The sequence below is a fragment of the Pieris brassicae genome, chromosome 7 (genome assembly GCF_905147105.1).
Source record: "Pieris brassicae chromosome 7, ilPieBrab1.1, whole genome shotgun sequence".
In the NCBI taxonomy this organism is placed as follows: domain Eukaryota; kingdom Metazoa; phylum Arthropoda; class Insecta; order Lepidoptera; family Pieridae; genus Pieris; species Pieris brassicae.
This window is the reverse complement of record NC_059671.1, coordinates 21013927-21030420: the sequence shown is the minus strand read 5'-3', so window position 1 is coordinate 21030420 and position 16494 is coordinate 21013927.

Sequence of the window (16494 nt, the reverse complement as noted above, 5' to 3'; positions counted from 1 at the left end):
GAGGTGTATAATTACAAAAGGGGAAAAAAACATTGATATAATTATTTGAAACACAAATCTCTTTAATAATATATTTATTCTAATCTTTATGCTATGATTTTCCTTATTTTTGTGTACATATGTATTTCAATTTTGTTAGATAACGTGATAAGTGTGACTTTCATACGAAATTACTGTATTCAATATATCACATAATCATTTAGAAACTCAAATACCATCCTGATTAATAAACCAATATTTGTGTACAAACTATATTCGATCTAATATTATTTACTTAACAAGAGTAATTAAAAATGAGATTGTTTATTTAATAAAACTGTATAAAAATATTGTTAAGATAATAAAGTTTGGAATCATTAAAAACAATAATTACAAAATTGATTAAAATAATCATGTTTACAAAATCGAAAGGTTATATACCCCTTATGCATACCTAAGGATTTTGGAAAAAAAAACACTTGTACATTAGATTAATAATTTTTTTTCCAGCGAAGACGAAACTGGTAAGTACCACTCTACCATTGAAGCGATTTTGAAGCGATGTCCTTGCAAACCTTTAGTACGGAGTCTTGTGAAGACACCATGGAGGTCATTGGCATCTAATGGCAAGGAAGGTGGTCAGTCATCCGTTGCCTCTAGGACGCGGTGACAATATAAAGTGATTGTATGTCAAGACACCATCAGTGTACACCTGCCCACAGATACAATACCGCGAAAATAATATGGCTTGCAAGGTAAGTACAATTAATTATAAAATATTAAAAGTGATTATATGTGCTTTTCGTCGAGATTTCAAAATTTATTTTTAATATATTTTTTAAAATATTTAGGTAAATAAACCCAAAAAGTCGAGGGCGTGCGTCAGGCACAGAAGGCTGATCACCTACTTGCCTATTCAATTTACAAATTATCATGAAACATATACAGAAATCTGAGACCCAGACCTAAAAAGGTTGTAGCGCCATTGATTTATTTTTTATTTTATATATACCAGGTAGGAATGTTTCTAGTGATCGGTCTGAATTTAATAGGCACACTTTAGGCTGTCTGTTTTTTTAAGAGTGACTCGAAGATGAAGATTATTTAGAAGTCTTCTTCTTCGTAAGTCTTCATAGTTTTAAATTATATATAAAATTATTACATTAGTTTCAAAGTATTGTATTTTAAAAATCTTATGGCACTTTGAGTATTTACATTTTGTAAAGATACACGATATGTTCTCTGTGGATATGGTGTGCTTTGCAGAAATAGGCTCAAGGCAGATTGTATCTGCCTTCTCTGATTATTTATTCTATACAAGAAAATTAAAAATCAAACCTAATGCCCGCACAAATATCGCAATTCTAAGATAATGCATCAATTTCAGGTCTTTTGCCTAATTATGTTGTGCTCCATCATCGCGGTGGCGTTAGCTGCCCCGGCTGAAGTCTCACTAGAAAAAGACTTAGCAATTGAAAAAGACTTGACTTCAGAAAAAGATGACTTACAACCTGCCGCGTCCAGTTGGGGTGGTCACTATGGGGGTTGGGGTCATTATGGAGGCTACGGTGGCTACGGGTACTACCCCCACTATGGGTACTATGGCTGGCCTACTTATGGATGGTATGGTCATGGATTGCCGTACGGACATGGCTATTGGTGGTAATTAATCCATAGAGATTATCACAGAATATGGTTGTTTGTTTCTGTACCTCATAATCTTTTACACATCTTCTGGACTGAAGTTGTATTAGTGTTTATTTCGAGGCTTAAAAGTAGCTATACATTCAAATGATATTCAATATATTATACTTATAATTGTTGTCAAATATTACTTTTATAGATACGTACCGACCATGCCTCTTGATTTTTGAAGTCAGTAGCTTTTGTAACATTAAATCAGCAAACATGTTTTAACTAATTTGATTGTTGAATTATTTCTTATAATTAAATCAGTATTAATATGATTCATTCAGCATTTAATACTTTTGTGATATCTATTATACTTAAATCTATCTATCTTTTTGACTTAAAAACAATGGGTTGTTTTAAGCACTTGCCGAAGATTATATTATTTAAATCTCATAAATATTTAAGTTATGTTATCTTACGACTAAATATCACCGTAAATAAATGTAAATAAGAATGCATTCAATTTTTTTCCTCCCTGCTACCTTTTCCTTCATAGAATCATAGAGCAGTCTAGTATTATATTTGCTTTTAAATTTATACAGGCGTATTTTTTTTACTTACCGCCAATTTTGTGTAATTTATCCTTATTTTGTTTCTTTTAGAAAACGTTCAAATAAAGTAATTAATATTCAGTCCACCATCATAATTTCTTTATAAACAGACTAGATGATCACAGGGCTAGGTACATTTTTTGTTAAAAATATTATCTATCTATTAATATATCAAGAGATAGAGATAGAGAGTATAGATCAGGAGGCTTATCACATAATTCCGATAGTGATACTTATTATTATTAATAGATATAATTATATTGAGTTCCATCAGTGATACGAAAATTGACCAAGCGAAATTGTAATTGTTTTTATTCTTACATAACGTGACCCATAAATATAGAAGAGAAAGAGAAACGATGACAAAAAATGTTAAGAAACAGTGTGCTTTTTTGGAGTTTGCGACCGTATAACAGGAACAGCGTCGCATCTTGTAATCTTCTATAATCAAATTAGTTACTTAATTATATGTAAAGATTTGTTAAATGGCGTAAAAAGATCTTTACATTTAGTAAGTATAAGCTGTCAATCTTTCTTAATAAATAAAAAAATTACACGTCTAGTTGCCAAAACTCGGTGGAGTTAAGAAGTTATCATTAAAATTTACAGAATCACCATACTGATGTGAAATACATTGAAATTATACATTATTTTCTTATCAAGATAAGAAATTTAATATCAAGCTTGTTCAATTGAATTCTAAATAAAATTTACATAACAATAATCGCGGGTTACTCAAGACCTCATATTTTGAGCGTAACTTAGGCTAGGCTTTCGTGCCTAAATCAGAAAGAATTATCACGGTTAACAAAAGACAATGTCCTACGGATGTGTTCAGTATAGTTGAATTGAAATGTTTCTAAAGGTTCTCTAAAACATGAAAAATGTTTACAGAATACATTTATTCTAAGAAATCATGTTATGTGGAAAGGAAGGACGTTTAATTCGGTGTATAAATTGATTTAATTATCCTCCATAAGTTGTTTATTAATAGAACAAAACTTTGGCCAATTGTATGTATAAACTATAAATAGTAAATTAAAACACAATTAATTATATCCGAGTATTATTTACACATTAAGTATGCATTAAAAAATAAGCCTGGAGCGGTTGTAGTTTTTTTTACAGGTTTATTTATACAGTCCATTATTACATTATCACACACAAATAACGCTATAAACTATGGCGGTATTTGTGTGATGATGTGGTGACGTTCGCTTAGCCCCTTAAAGCCCCTTCTGTTAAATAAGACTGTGTCAACTAAAATCTATAGCTACGTGATATATTGAAAAGCTACACATAGTTATTATAAGCAGTGTAGCTTCAGCGTGCGACTCTCATTCCTGAGGTCGCAGGTTCAGTCCTCAGCTTTGCACCGATTGACTTTCTGTTTATATACTTGTATAGCTCCATATATTTCAACCGCAAGGGATTAAAACAACTTCTGGACATTAATTACTGGGGTCAGTGGTTAGACTGATCGATGATGCTCCCTTTAAATCGAAGAGCAACATCTTTTCGCCAATGGATATTAAAAAGATCAGAAAGCTCATCAGGGCTTCACCGGAAATTTTCTCACCTGATGTTAAGTACATCATAATATAAAACAATTCCTCTTGTGTCATGTTTTATTAGACCAAGAAACTATTAAATTACAGTTAGTTTTGGATTTTAACAAGTTTCCTTGGAAAAACCTAAAAGTTTTTCATATTGTAAATTGTAAAATTAATTTTACGATATTACTTTGTAACGAATATTTTTGATTACGTTAAATAAAATATAAAAAATAATTTCCGTCATCAATTTGACCTTGCTTCCGGAAAGGTCACCGGTGCTGACCTTTTGGTAACAAAATTCTCGCCTCTCAATGTTTAGCTTCTTGAGACCACACGACATCTTCATTGGGTGCTTATTCTAAAACCATTCTATATTACAATAAATACACAATATATTATCGTCTTCCTACTTAAGTGTGTGTTACAAATAACCAAACTGTATATTTCTTATCGGAGAACCTATTATTGAAATGTAAATTAATAAATAAAGTAATTAGATAACATAATGGATTTATCAAAATTTATATATGTTATAAACTACACGCTTCAAAATGCAAGGAATGAAGAAGGTATCAAATAGCCACTTCTTGTGTCTTTATTCGTCTTTGTTTCATAATTGTTTAGCAATTTAGAGCTGAGGTAGTCTCTCACCTATTCTACCAATGTCGGTGACACTGCCGCTTGCGCCCAGTCTCGAAAAAAAACCTAGTTTCAGCGTTATACGTTTTGCAGGAGCGTCAGACCCAGGGTTGGGACATGCAACCGATAGGCATTGCAGAGAAAGGAGTAAAAAGCCTTGCCTTGCATTTAAATTAGCGATAAAGTCGCAACAGCATTCGGCGAAAAAAAATATCAGCCTACATCCCCAATCCCAATCTGCTGCCCTACAGTGCGAGACGCGGTAACAGCCCGCAAAGCGAGTCCGATCAAGGCGCAGAGCACGGGGTATCACAGTTACCTCACGCAACGCGAATACAATAGGATAAACCTACTTACTACCTTTACACCTGTCTTCCGTTTGACTGTCTATCCTGTGACAGTGCATTGCTGCATGATGTCTGTCTGATCTAGCTGAACCCTCATAATCATAAACACAATTTGACCGACTTTTTCGACATTGTCACACGGTTTGAGAATAAGCTCACCAGAGTACTCTTTTGTAACCTCTATCAAACAAATCTAAATAATTCGATTATTAATGTTAAACGTTTTTCAAGGAACGCTATGTTACTCAATATTACGCATCAGAATTAATTAATAAAATAAATTCCTACTTAGTTACTTAGACAGTTTATGGCTTACATTAAACGACTTTTGGAGTTCATAGGAGAGTTTTTATTGTTATTCTATTTCGAAATGTTTTAATATTTATATCAGTCAAAATGAAACATACGTTTACTTTTCTTATTGTGTTCTTGTAGATGTTATTATTATTGTAGGAAGCTAGTCCTAGTATGAAGCAAACACATTTCTCTTTCTAGTATTATTAGTCAAGTTAAATGTGCTTTAAATTTTTTATTAATATATAATTGTATACAAATTGTCAATACCATTTTTATGTAGAACAGGCGGAAAATAGGCAGGAGGCTCCGGTGTTAAGTGATAAGCCACCCATGGACAATCAATGTCAGAGGGTACTCGAGTGCGTTGCCGGCCTTTTAGAAAATGTTGGGCCTAAGAAACGCTATAATGATGTATCAGTGAAGGCTGATATGATTCTCAACCAACAATAAAAATTGTAAATGACACAGAGAAAGCAATGTGTCTGCCATATTGTTCTGCAACGACATTACTGTAAGGATGTTTCAATGTTAAATAAATTACTTGTGACTTTTAAGCGTCATCATACCTATTATGACGCTTATTCGTACGAAACATGTTTTTTCTATGATTTTTCGCAATCAAAATACCAACAAGTAGCTATGAAACTTAATATATTTATTATAATAGATTGTCTGTGTATGGCAAATCGTTTTTATATTAATAGGTGCCATAAATGGCGACGCTTGTCAAAAATGGTATCGATTATTTTAAATCTAGAGGTTAGTTTAAGCAAAAACAGCAGCTGCTTTTTAATTATTTATAAATTTAAATACAGATTATTATTGGTGACTCAGGTGGCTAAGTCATGGTGGCCTAATTCGGCCCCACATGGAATACTGTTCTCACCTCTGGGCGGTAGCTCCCCAGTACAAGCTCCTTCCTCTTGAACGTATTCAACGGAAAGCGATTCGGATCGTCAAAATATATATATAGCGTGACCATCTGTGCCGTACATTTTTGAGTCCAAGCTGACGCAATGTTTTAAGTACAGAAAGAAAAATCTTTTGGAATACAAACTCCTATGAAAAATATCTTGGCGATTTAAGAGATACATTGTCGATTTTTCGCGTCTGTATGGTTTTGATATAACCGATATTTTATGTTAAAAATCAGTCACTAATTGAGGTGTCTTTAATCACTTGAATAATTTACTTTTATGAGTAAATTATTCAAGTGATTAAAGAAGACATTTACCCACAAAATACCTAAGCTATGTTTTCTTCCGTATGTCAATTTAACTTCTCATTATACGGGAGTCAAATATGCAGAGCTGTGGCTGCCCAACGAACAGAAATCCTGGGAGCAGTGAAGCCTTCGAAGAGCCCAGGAGATTTCTAAGCTTCTGGCTGGAGCTGGATAGGCTGACTTAGTTAGCGAGGACGAACAAAATGAGAGTCTAAATGCGGAAATAGAGTCCACACTACAGGAGTCGAATCTAACACCGCCTTGACTGAATCTAGGGATAAATTGTCCAAATACTTGTGGTACAAAAAAATTGGCATTTAAAACCTCAACTTAGGCAATACAGTTTGATTATTTAACATCGACATGACTTGAACTACAATTTGGGGTCAACATTGAAAAAAACGGACATCAGATCAGAATATAAATTGTTCATAATGGACATAATTCACAATGGAGGTTAAGGTTAAATATCAGCCTCTAATAAAAGCTTAAACACAGTAATACATTTACGTTTAGTAATAAGCCTGCCAATTAACAAAATACTTAGACTTATGTTAAGCAAGCAGCAAAACTGGTTAGCGACTGCCAAAATTGTTCTTTGGCCAAATTTGAGAGCTATCTAGATGAACTGGTGAACTAGTGACTTGAAGTCGGGCGAGACGTTAAGTCGTTGTTGGGGACTTACACGCAAAGTCAGTGGTGTGGAGGTCGTTAGTGTCTCTGGGGAACCGCGTCGCTGTTCTATCGTGTTGTGTGTAATCCTGAACACACAGACGCTTCACGAAACAGGGGTTCATGCCTTCAAAAGAAGGGATTCTGACATATCCTTGCAAGCATTGCACCCGACCAGCTCTATAAACCAGGGCTATAGCTACTAATAAAAAATCCTTAAATCCTAACACAATTCTTATATTTTAAACTTCTATTTACTTAGCGATTTAAGTGAAATAATCTTGTAAAGTTGAAATTTTTTAACAGTTCCACATATGCGATATAGCCTTCGTGACTAAATAATTAATTTAACATACGCACCTTAATTAATGATTTAACGACACTCCGTTCACTAATTAGCATAGACCAAGGAAACAAAAAACTTATATTAAAAATGCTATTTACTACGTCGCATCACCATTTATATTCAAAATCATCTAAAACTAAACAAAACATGTCTTAGAGACAAATTAATTAATAGCTTATAGCTCGTGGTTTTGGGTGTTATTTTATCGATCGTGGATAGATACTGGGAATTTTTATTAAACGTTGAAAAGTTTTATTTCAATATGTCTTATAGAAATGTGTTTACTCTGTACTCTGTATAAAGTAAAAAACTTGATACGCTTAATACAATACAATTTATAAACTTCAACTGAGAAAGCAACGAACGAGCGATGCGTGTAATATGTAATAAAAAGCTTATAAGCTCAACAACATTATTTATGTATGTAAACAAAGAGTACAAAAGTTATTATTTGCATGAGAATGTTTCATGATTCAGTAAAAACTTATGGTTACAAAAAGACGATACTGGCCTATAAATATTAAATAATTTTAGAAAAATATTTTGATTTTAGGCGGCATTTGTGTTTTTATATGTATGTTTGTATTTTTTTCACACAAAAACTACCGGACCGATTTCAAAATTTCTTTCACCATTAGAAAGCTGCATCATCACTGACTGACATATATTATATTATTTATTTTCCAAAAATTAGGGATCCCAAACAAAAATGCAATTATACATCCCAAGGTGTAAAAAAAATTATCACAAATATCTGTCTCCGCGTGCGCTGTGGAAACTATCGATGATAGAACAAAAAAAAAATATTTCATTACCTACTTGAAGTCAAGAATTTTTCTATATCTTTAGAGTATTTTTATATTTACTTATGTAGGACATACTACGTAAATGAAGTTACGAATTTGAGAATGTATTAGATGTTGTACGGTAAAATCTGTATATTGACTAGATTATGAATATAAGTGTGTATCTAATCATCTGAAACGAAGTTTATTTATTTATTAAAGTTTACATCATACATTGTTCTAAATCTACTGCATATTTTACAAAATCTCTGTCATACATTTTAGAATTTAAGTACACATAAGTCTTAAAAAAAATACAACTAAAACATATATAATATAAAATAAGCAATAATAATTAAATTCTAATAAAAATAAATCTTTGATGACCATATATTCATAGTACAACTAAGCAGACTTTCCACTACCACAAGATCGATATCTACGCGAGTGAAACCTCGCGTCATTGCTATTGTTAAAAAAAATATGCCCTTGTATAAACAAACATATATATAACTGTAATATTAATTATCAAGCATTAATGCTAAATTTACGAAATTACTAATTTTAAATGTACTTTTGAATCTTCAAATATAACAAGTTCAAAATAATCATTACATATAATATCTATTATATTTAATAATATTATATAGACATGACACTTCAAACGCATATCATAAAAATATAATTTATAGTTCTTTCTAACAATATCTGGAGGTTATTATAAATTTTAAAACATCATTCGAATAATCTTGGAACGCATAAAATGCGTTATGAAGGTCTCAAATAACATATGGTATTTATATTATAGTTGCGACATCGTCATTAGTTTTTACATTCGTATAAATTGATGACAGTTAACTAGAATTCGTAAAAAATGTTTAGGAGTTAATAATATAAGATAAATTAATTCATTTTAACTATAAATAAGAAGTACCAAAGCAAAAAAGATCTGCAGTGCAGGTGGAACATAATAAATGACCCAAATATAGGAGTCTGATTTTGTAGTAGGGACTCTTGGGCCGTGGGGATCAAGTGCACCGGCGCTAATTTAAGATTAAACTTAATTGGCACCTGGTAGGTAGTACCGGAGACCCCAGAGCTAGTGCTTTCCTAGGTCAAACTATCGCTATACAGTGAAGAAATGCTGCATACAAAGCACACTGCCACAGGGACCAAACTTTTTAAAGATCTATTAATTTAATATTTATCAATTTACTGTTTTTCTTACTATGTAGGTTACGAATATTGTAAATACTTGTTACTTATATAATACTTAAGTAGTACAAAATGTCTTGGAGTTAATATATAAAATTATTGCGTACATAGAAGAAAGACAGTTACTAAATAAAAGTTAATCACTGCACTTGATCCCCACGGCCCAAGAGACCCACGCTAATTTAAGATTAAAATTGGCACCTGGTAGGTAGTACCGGAGACCCCAGAGCTAGTGCTTTCCCCGGTCAAACTATCGCTATACAGTGAAGAAATGCTGCAGCATACAAAGCACACTGCCACAGGGACCAAACTTTTTAAAGTTATATTAATTTAATATTTATCAATTTACTGTTACTATGTAGGTTACGAATATTGTAAATACTTGTTACTTATATAATACTTAAGTAGTACAAAATGTCTTGGAGTTAATATATAAAATTATTGCGTACATAGAAGAAAGACAGTTACTAAATAAAAGTTAATCACTGCACTTGATCCCCACGGCCCAAGAGACCCACGCTAATTTAAGATTAAAATTGGCACCTGGTAGGTAGTACCGGAGACCCCAGAGCTAGTGCTTTCCCCGGTCAAACTATCGCTATACAGTGAAGAAATGCTGCAGCATACAAAGCACACTGCCACAGGGACCAAACTTTTTAAAGTTATATTAATTTAATATTTATCAATTTACTGTTACTATGTAGGTTACGAATATTGTAAATACTTGTTACTTATATAATACTTAAGTAGTACAAAATGTCTTGGAGTTAATATATAAAATTATTGCGTACATAGAAGAAAGACAGTTACTAAATAAAAGTTAATCACTGCACTTGATCCCCACGGCCCAAGAGACCCACGCTAATTTAAGATTAAAATTGGCACCTGGTAGGTAGTACCGGAGACCCCAGAGCTAGTGCTTTCCCCCGTCAAACTATCGCTATACAGTGAAGAAATGCTGCAGCATACAAAGCACACTGCCACAGGGACCAAACTTTTTAAAGTTATATTAATTTAATATTTATCAATTTACTGTTACTATGTAGGTTACGAATATTGTAAATACTTGTTACTTATATAATACTTAAGTAGTACAAAATGTCTTGGAGTTAATATATAAAATTATTGCGTACATAGAAGAAAGACAGTTACTAAATAAAAGTTAATCACTGCACTTGATCCCCACGGCCCAAGAGACCCACGCTAATTTAAGATTAAAATTGGCACCTGGTAGGTAGTACCGGAGACCCCAGAGCTAGTGCTTTCCCCCGTCAAACTATCGCTATACAGTGAAGAAATGCTGCAGCATACAAAGCACACTGCCACAGGGACCAAACTTTTTAAAGTTATATTAATTTAATATTTATCAATTTACTGTTACTATGTAGGTTACGAATATTGTAAATACTTGTTACTTATATAATACTTAAGTAGTACAAAATGTCTTGGAGTTAATATATAAAATTATTTCGTACAGAGAAGAAAGACAGTTACTAAATAAAAGTTAATCACTTTATTTGAATCATGTAAGATTTGAAGACAAGATAGAACTGGCATATCTGGTTTATGATCCAATCAATGAAAAATCATTCCTGAAATACCGTTCATGGCAAAGATGAGTGGACTTCATACATTAAAATATAATCTTCTTAATATTTTATTAACTATTACTCATAAAATGTTCGTACATAATCTTAGCTATTTACAAAATGTTACATTTATGTAAATGTTAGTTCATTCAGCAGAGGTCTTCCTTAAATATATTATATTACCATGGGATCATATCAATACCAATATAAAAGCTATAAATCAATCATATTTCGCGTTAATTTGAATAAATCGGAATATTAAATCGAATTCAATATTATTTATTGGTAATTATTACTTATGACTAAGGTAAGTAAGTACTTTAAAAGTTTTTGAAGGCCGTAATTAATAATTCTCAGTGTCTTTTTGTCATGTGAAGATGAAATCACACGACACTGAAATTCAATATAATGATGCATTCGTTATTGTTTTAAGTAGTTTTTATGTAATCTGTATATAAAAATGAAGATGTATAAAAATACAAACACTTCTTGTCCAGGGCTATGGGGGTGGGAATCCGCATTTTTAAGCAAAAAAAAACATAGTATAGTCTAAAACTGGAGGATATTTTTACTTCTTGTAACAGTTATGTTTACCATAATTGTTATATATTTTAGAAAACTTGTAACATATACTGTTGATAATGCTATATATGATGTGGTGAACTAATAAATAAACGCTTTAGTGTAGCTTATAGAAGTTTGGACCACAAGTATCTCGTTATGATCTTTATGGCTGAAACGATATGTTAGCTTAATTTAATATCCTACACCTTGTGTCATCGACTTATATTTCGTATAATAAAAATAAATAAATCTATGGCGCGTTCACCTATTTTAGTTTCTCAGATTTCTGTATCTGTTTCATGAGCATTTGTCAATCTAATTGGCTTGTGATCAGCATCCTGTGCCTGACACACACCGTCGACTTTTTGGGCAAGCCACTAAGGCAAGCCAGTTTGCTGGCGATGTTTTCATTCACCGTGCGAGTGAATGTTGAGCAGGGGATCGGACCAACGACCTCAGGGATGAAAGTTGCATGCTAAAGCCAGTAGGCCAACACTGCATTTATTAAAATATTTAACGTAATCAATCCTTATGACACTAAATTATTTTCCCAACACATCAGTGGCCACGACTTCCTCAAACTTATCGAAGTTTATTCTCCGAACAGCAGTGGTGTAAGACAAGGTTGTAGCGATTTAGTAAAGGTTGTCTTCACGTCAGGAGAGGAAAATGTAAAACACATAAATGAGAATGGTATGTTTTGGTTTACGGTTAAACAGAAGTACTGAAGCACTATACGATAGTTTCGATAAGTATTTGTTTACGTCAATAATTTCCAATTTTGGACAGCTCAATATTAACGACGAAGTTCGTGTTGTGAACTTCAGACACTTAGCACTTAGCTTCCACAGAGCAGCAGAATTGTTATACAATCTGTTAATATACAAACTTTTCACAAAAGAACACATACTTGAGTTGTTTTTTGTTTTACATTCTCATCAGTTTTACGGGTGAAACCAGCTTATACTTTCCATGAAGTGGCTACATTTTTGTATAAAAACTTCTTAGTAAACCATCTGTAAGTCTGAGCATACCCTACGGCCGTGACTTTAAAGTGTTATCCTTGACGTGACCGGTTTGGTATCGGAACTAGGTGATATTTTATGTCTTCGCGCAATCAGTTTTTACACTGGTGCAAGGTATTTGAGTAATCGTATTAACATTTATTACAAAATACTTAAAATACGTTGACCTTTCCTATGAAATTATTGTATGTGAACTTATGACACAATATTAGTACTAATGCTTAGACAGTGAATGACATTTTACTATTAAATGACTTGGAAGTGAAAATTGTATATATAGATGAAACAAAACAAAAGCTTACTATTATTTACAATAATAAATAGTTTTAAATGTAATTAAAGTAATAAAATTTATTTAATATTAAGTAACTATACACAATATACAGAATAACTGCCAAGTTGATTTTAATGTAATTGTAAGATAAACAATATCAATTTAGAAATAAATGTTTATTTTGCATTTTTTTTTAATTCAATTTGTTGGGCAGTTGAATGCGTTACTCGAAGAGACCAACTTGTCTTGCTCACACTGCGTGGCTAAATTACATGTGGTCTGCCTAAATATGAGCCTAGCAAACTATGACAGACTAGGTCCAGCTAGTATAGAAGAGGCGTCAACAATTGTAAGACTCCCCTCCGCACCTTTGTCCTTTGTAATACATCGTCCTAAATCCATTATGGACTCTGATCTTGTCTCTCGGCACAAAATATTCGGGACATCATACGTGAAGAACCATAAAACATCTTAACTCAACAGTTCAGTCCAGTACGCTGGATGTCACTCAAAGCGCTTCACATGCTGCATGAATGCAGAAGTAGAATGAATTACTGTGAGCCGACAACAAGATACTCACTGCGAAGATCGCCCAACTAGACCAGATCTATCCAGCGTCATCGGAATGATATCAACAAGGGATCCACTACTGCTCCAGAGACGCTAAGCTAGACACCAAATCTAATCCACGCTCCATTCTGGTCAAAGTTGTTTTTTTTTGCTTTTGTTGGTATATGGTATACGGACATAAACAAAAAATATAAAACCGTTTTTTGTAATTTTCGTTTGGCGATTGAAAACTTTGCCTTATTAGCCTATCTCTCGTTCTCCCGGTCTTAGTTCTTTGTTATTTTTTTAAAGTCATTTCGTAGGAAATTTTGTACGTCACGGTTTTTTTTAATATCCAATCATAATTTGGATTTTTTAAGAAAAATATATATAAAATAGCAAACATCCGATGCTTATTTCGATTGATTTTAAGCCAATTCTGAACGAAGTTATTCTCGTGATTATTATTTTTTTTATATCACAATCATTGTTCTTAATAATAATCTTGTTAATGTATATTTAAATAATTTATAAGCTAATTTGCTCACAAATAGTATTTGTCACCAAATAGAAAATTCGTATATTCAAAATATATAAATAACAATTCATTAGTCCTTGGACTAGTTGCATTTAAATTATATAACATGAAGATCATAATTTTAAATTGAGTCATTTTGTGAGAAGTCTTTGGGTTATTAACATAAGCGTTACTGATCGCTTTGTCATAGTTTAAATGACATTGGGAATAGGATTACGAATAATTAACCGTTAGATGCCTGCCTACAGACGGATCTTCCGTGAATAATGTTATTTATATTTGAAAATATACTAGTTAAATGTTTATAGTTAGAAAAATATGATTTGATTATTTATATTATGACTGGTGCATTCTCTTTGATCGACACATGCCTTGTATATATAATAATGTTTCTATTTCTTCTATGGACCCATTTGTAGTTAGGTTGCCCGACTATAAATATAAAATGTTGAGACGGCGTTTGACAACAAGTTAAGATCACGATTATTCAAGACACTACGAAATCGTCTATTCAACGTTCGCATTTATTTATTAACACTTCGTTGCATTACAATATAAAAACATAACATGAACATAATTAATTTAAAAGGAGGGCAACTGGCGGCCTTATCGCTTTCAAGCGATCTCCAAGCAACCACTGAGAGAAGAGTAAAAATAATGTATTAAATTAGATAATGTTCCCTACATTAGAAGTTCAAAAAATACATGTTAGACATAGTTATTAAGACAAAACTAAACAGAAACAAAAAAAGCAAACTAAACTAAAAAAGGATACATGAAAAATAAAAAGTAAAAAATGCACATGAATCACAATAATTTAAGGTCAGTGTCACGTCGGTAAGTAGTTATTTAGGTTAGTTAGGAAAACGATGTGGATAGATAATGTTTGTACGGAAGAATTTTTTTAAGCAATACGACATTGTTCGGTGATCACCTACTTTAAAACAAAACAAATGGGATTCGCCTGTATCGGATTCGGATGTATCCCTTTAACTTCCATTTAATATTTAACTAGCGTTAGGAAATGACTTTCCTCAGCTCCGTTCAGAACAGTTTATCTTCTAATTACAGTGAAACCACAAAAGCCTTTACTCTTTACGCATAACGTGTTCAACATTTAGTAAAAAATAAAACTTGCGGTCAGCTCGCCCATGACCTGACGCGATGAAGATGTCTCGACTGAATTCTTTAGAACCGTTCGAGAAATATAATGCAAATTTTAAATTTAACATACTAATAACCTTTATAATTATTTAAAAATTATAGTTATTAATTAACTATGTAATTTTGTCGAAGACAACAATGTATATAATCTTAATACTACGCTCCACTACTATTAGCTACCTTCCGAAACTCTTTTAAAAGTCTTGTACATGAACACTTAACCGTATGTACTGCTCCATCGTTACTTATGTAATTCATGTATTTTCTTATTCTTTTGTATTGCATTTTGAGTTGTGATTCATTAACTGTAAGCTATATGTTAGTTTTTAGATTATTTTATTTTATATTAAGTTTGGTAATTGTATAGTTTTTAAAAAGATACTTCCAGTTTTATTTTTCTTACAGTTTACCCCTAGTATTTCTACGCGTTGCATTTACTATTTAAGAGTATTTGTTTTTTATTTTAATGTACCAAAGTATATTCGTCCGATTTAACGAGTCAACGAATGAGCAGATTTATGATTTTAAAATTAATAAGTTAAATTTCAACGTTGCCGGTATTATGAAAAGAAACCATAAACAACACGAGCTGTCAGTTGCGTTTTGTTATACCATTTAATACAAAAGGACGGCTAGACTGATGTATTGTTAATGATATTTTATTTATTTATTGATATCATATTTTAAAAAATCCTATTCCCGACGAAGACATACTTAAAATACATAAATATTTATTCCAATTTTCTTGATTTATAGAAAGAAAGAAAAACTTTATTATTCAAAATAAAAAAGGATGTTTAGTTATAAAGAAAGTTCACTAGCTCCTACACTAGGATTCCCTGTGTCGTGGACAGCTAGTCTCTGCCTTTTGACATATTACCTATACCTGATAATAGTTTCTACATAACACTTACATTTTATACTTAAACTATTGTTGGACAATAAGAATACTTTCCGTTTCAATATAGGAAAATGTTTTTCAAGAACATTTTGTTTTTAAGAAAGTGGTTGAAGATGAAGCCTCTGAAGAAGAAAAGCGTTGGGTGAGGGTTTTTTCTTTTTTTTTTTTGGGTAGCTTATATGTAGTTGTTGCCTTGGGTATGTTTGTTTCGAAGTCGGCACATTATAAATGGACTAACACTTTGTTTTACATATAAACAAAGTCTTAAATCGGAACTCTCAGCCGCACAAGCCTATACGCACAATTATATTTCAAACTTCCTTGGCTTGGACATTTTATCTACATTTATAATCTATCATCACATTTAAGAAATTTGTCTTCGGTTCTCAAATCAATTTCAAAGTTCTCAACTTTGACCTCTTATAGACCTCTGACTCTTAATGACAGCATAGGTTTCAGTTACTAGGGATAATGCTGTTTTTATATATTATTACTATATTGATATTCGATTAGAAAGTCAAAGATCTTTCTAGAAATGCGCCTCAAATTTTCGAATCTGTTTCATCATTCGATACAATTATTGTTT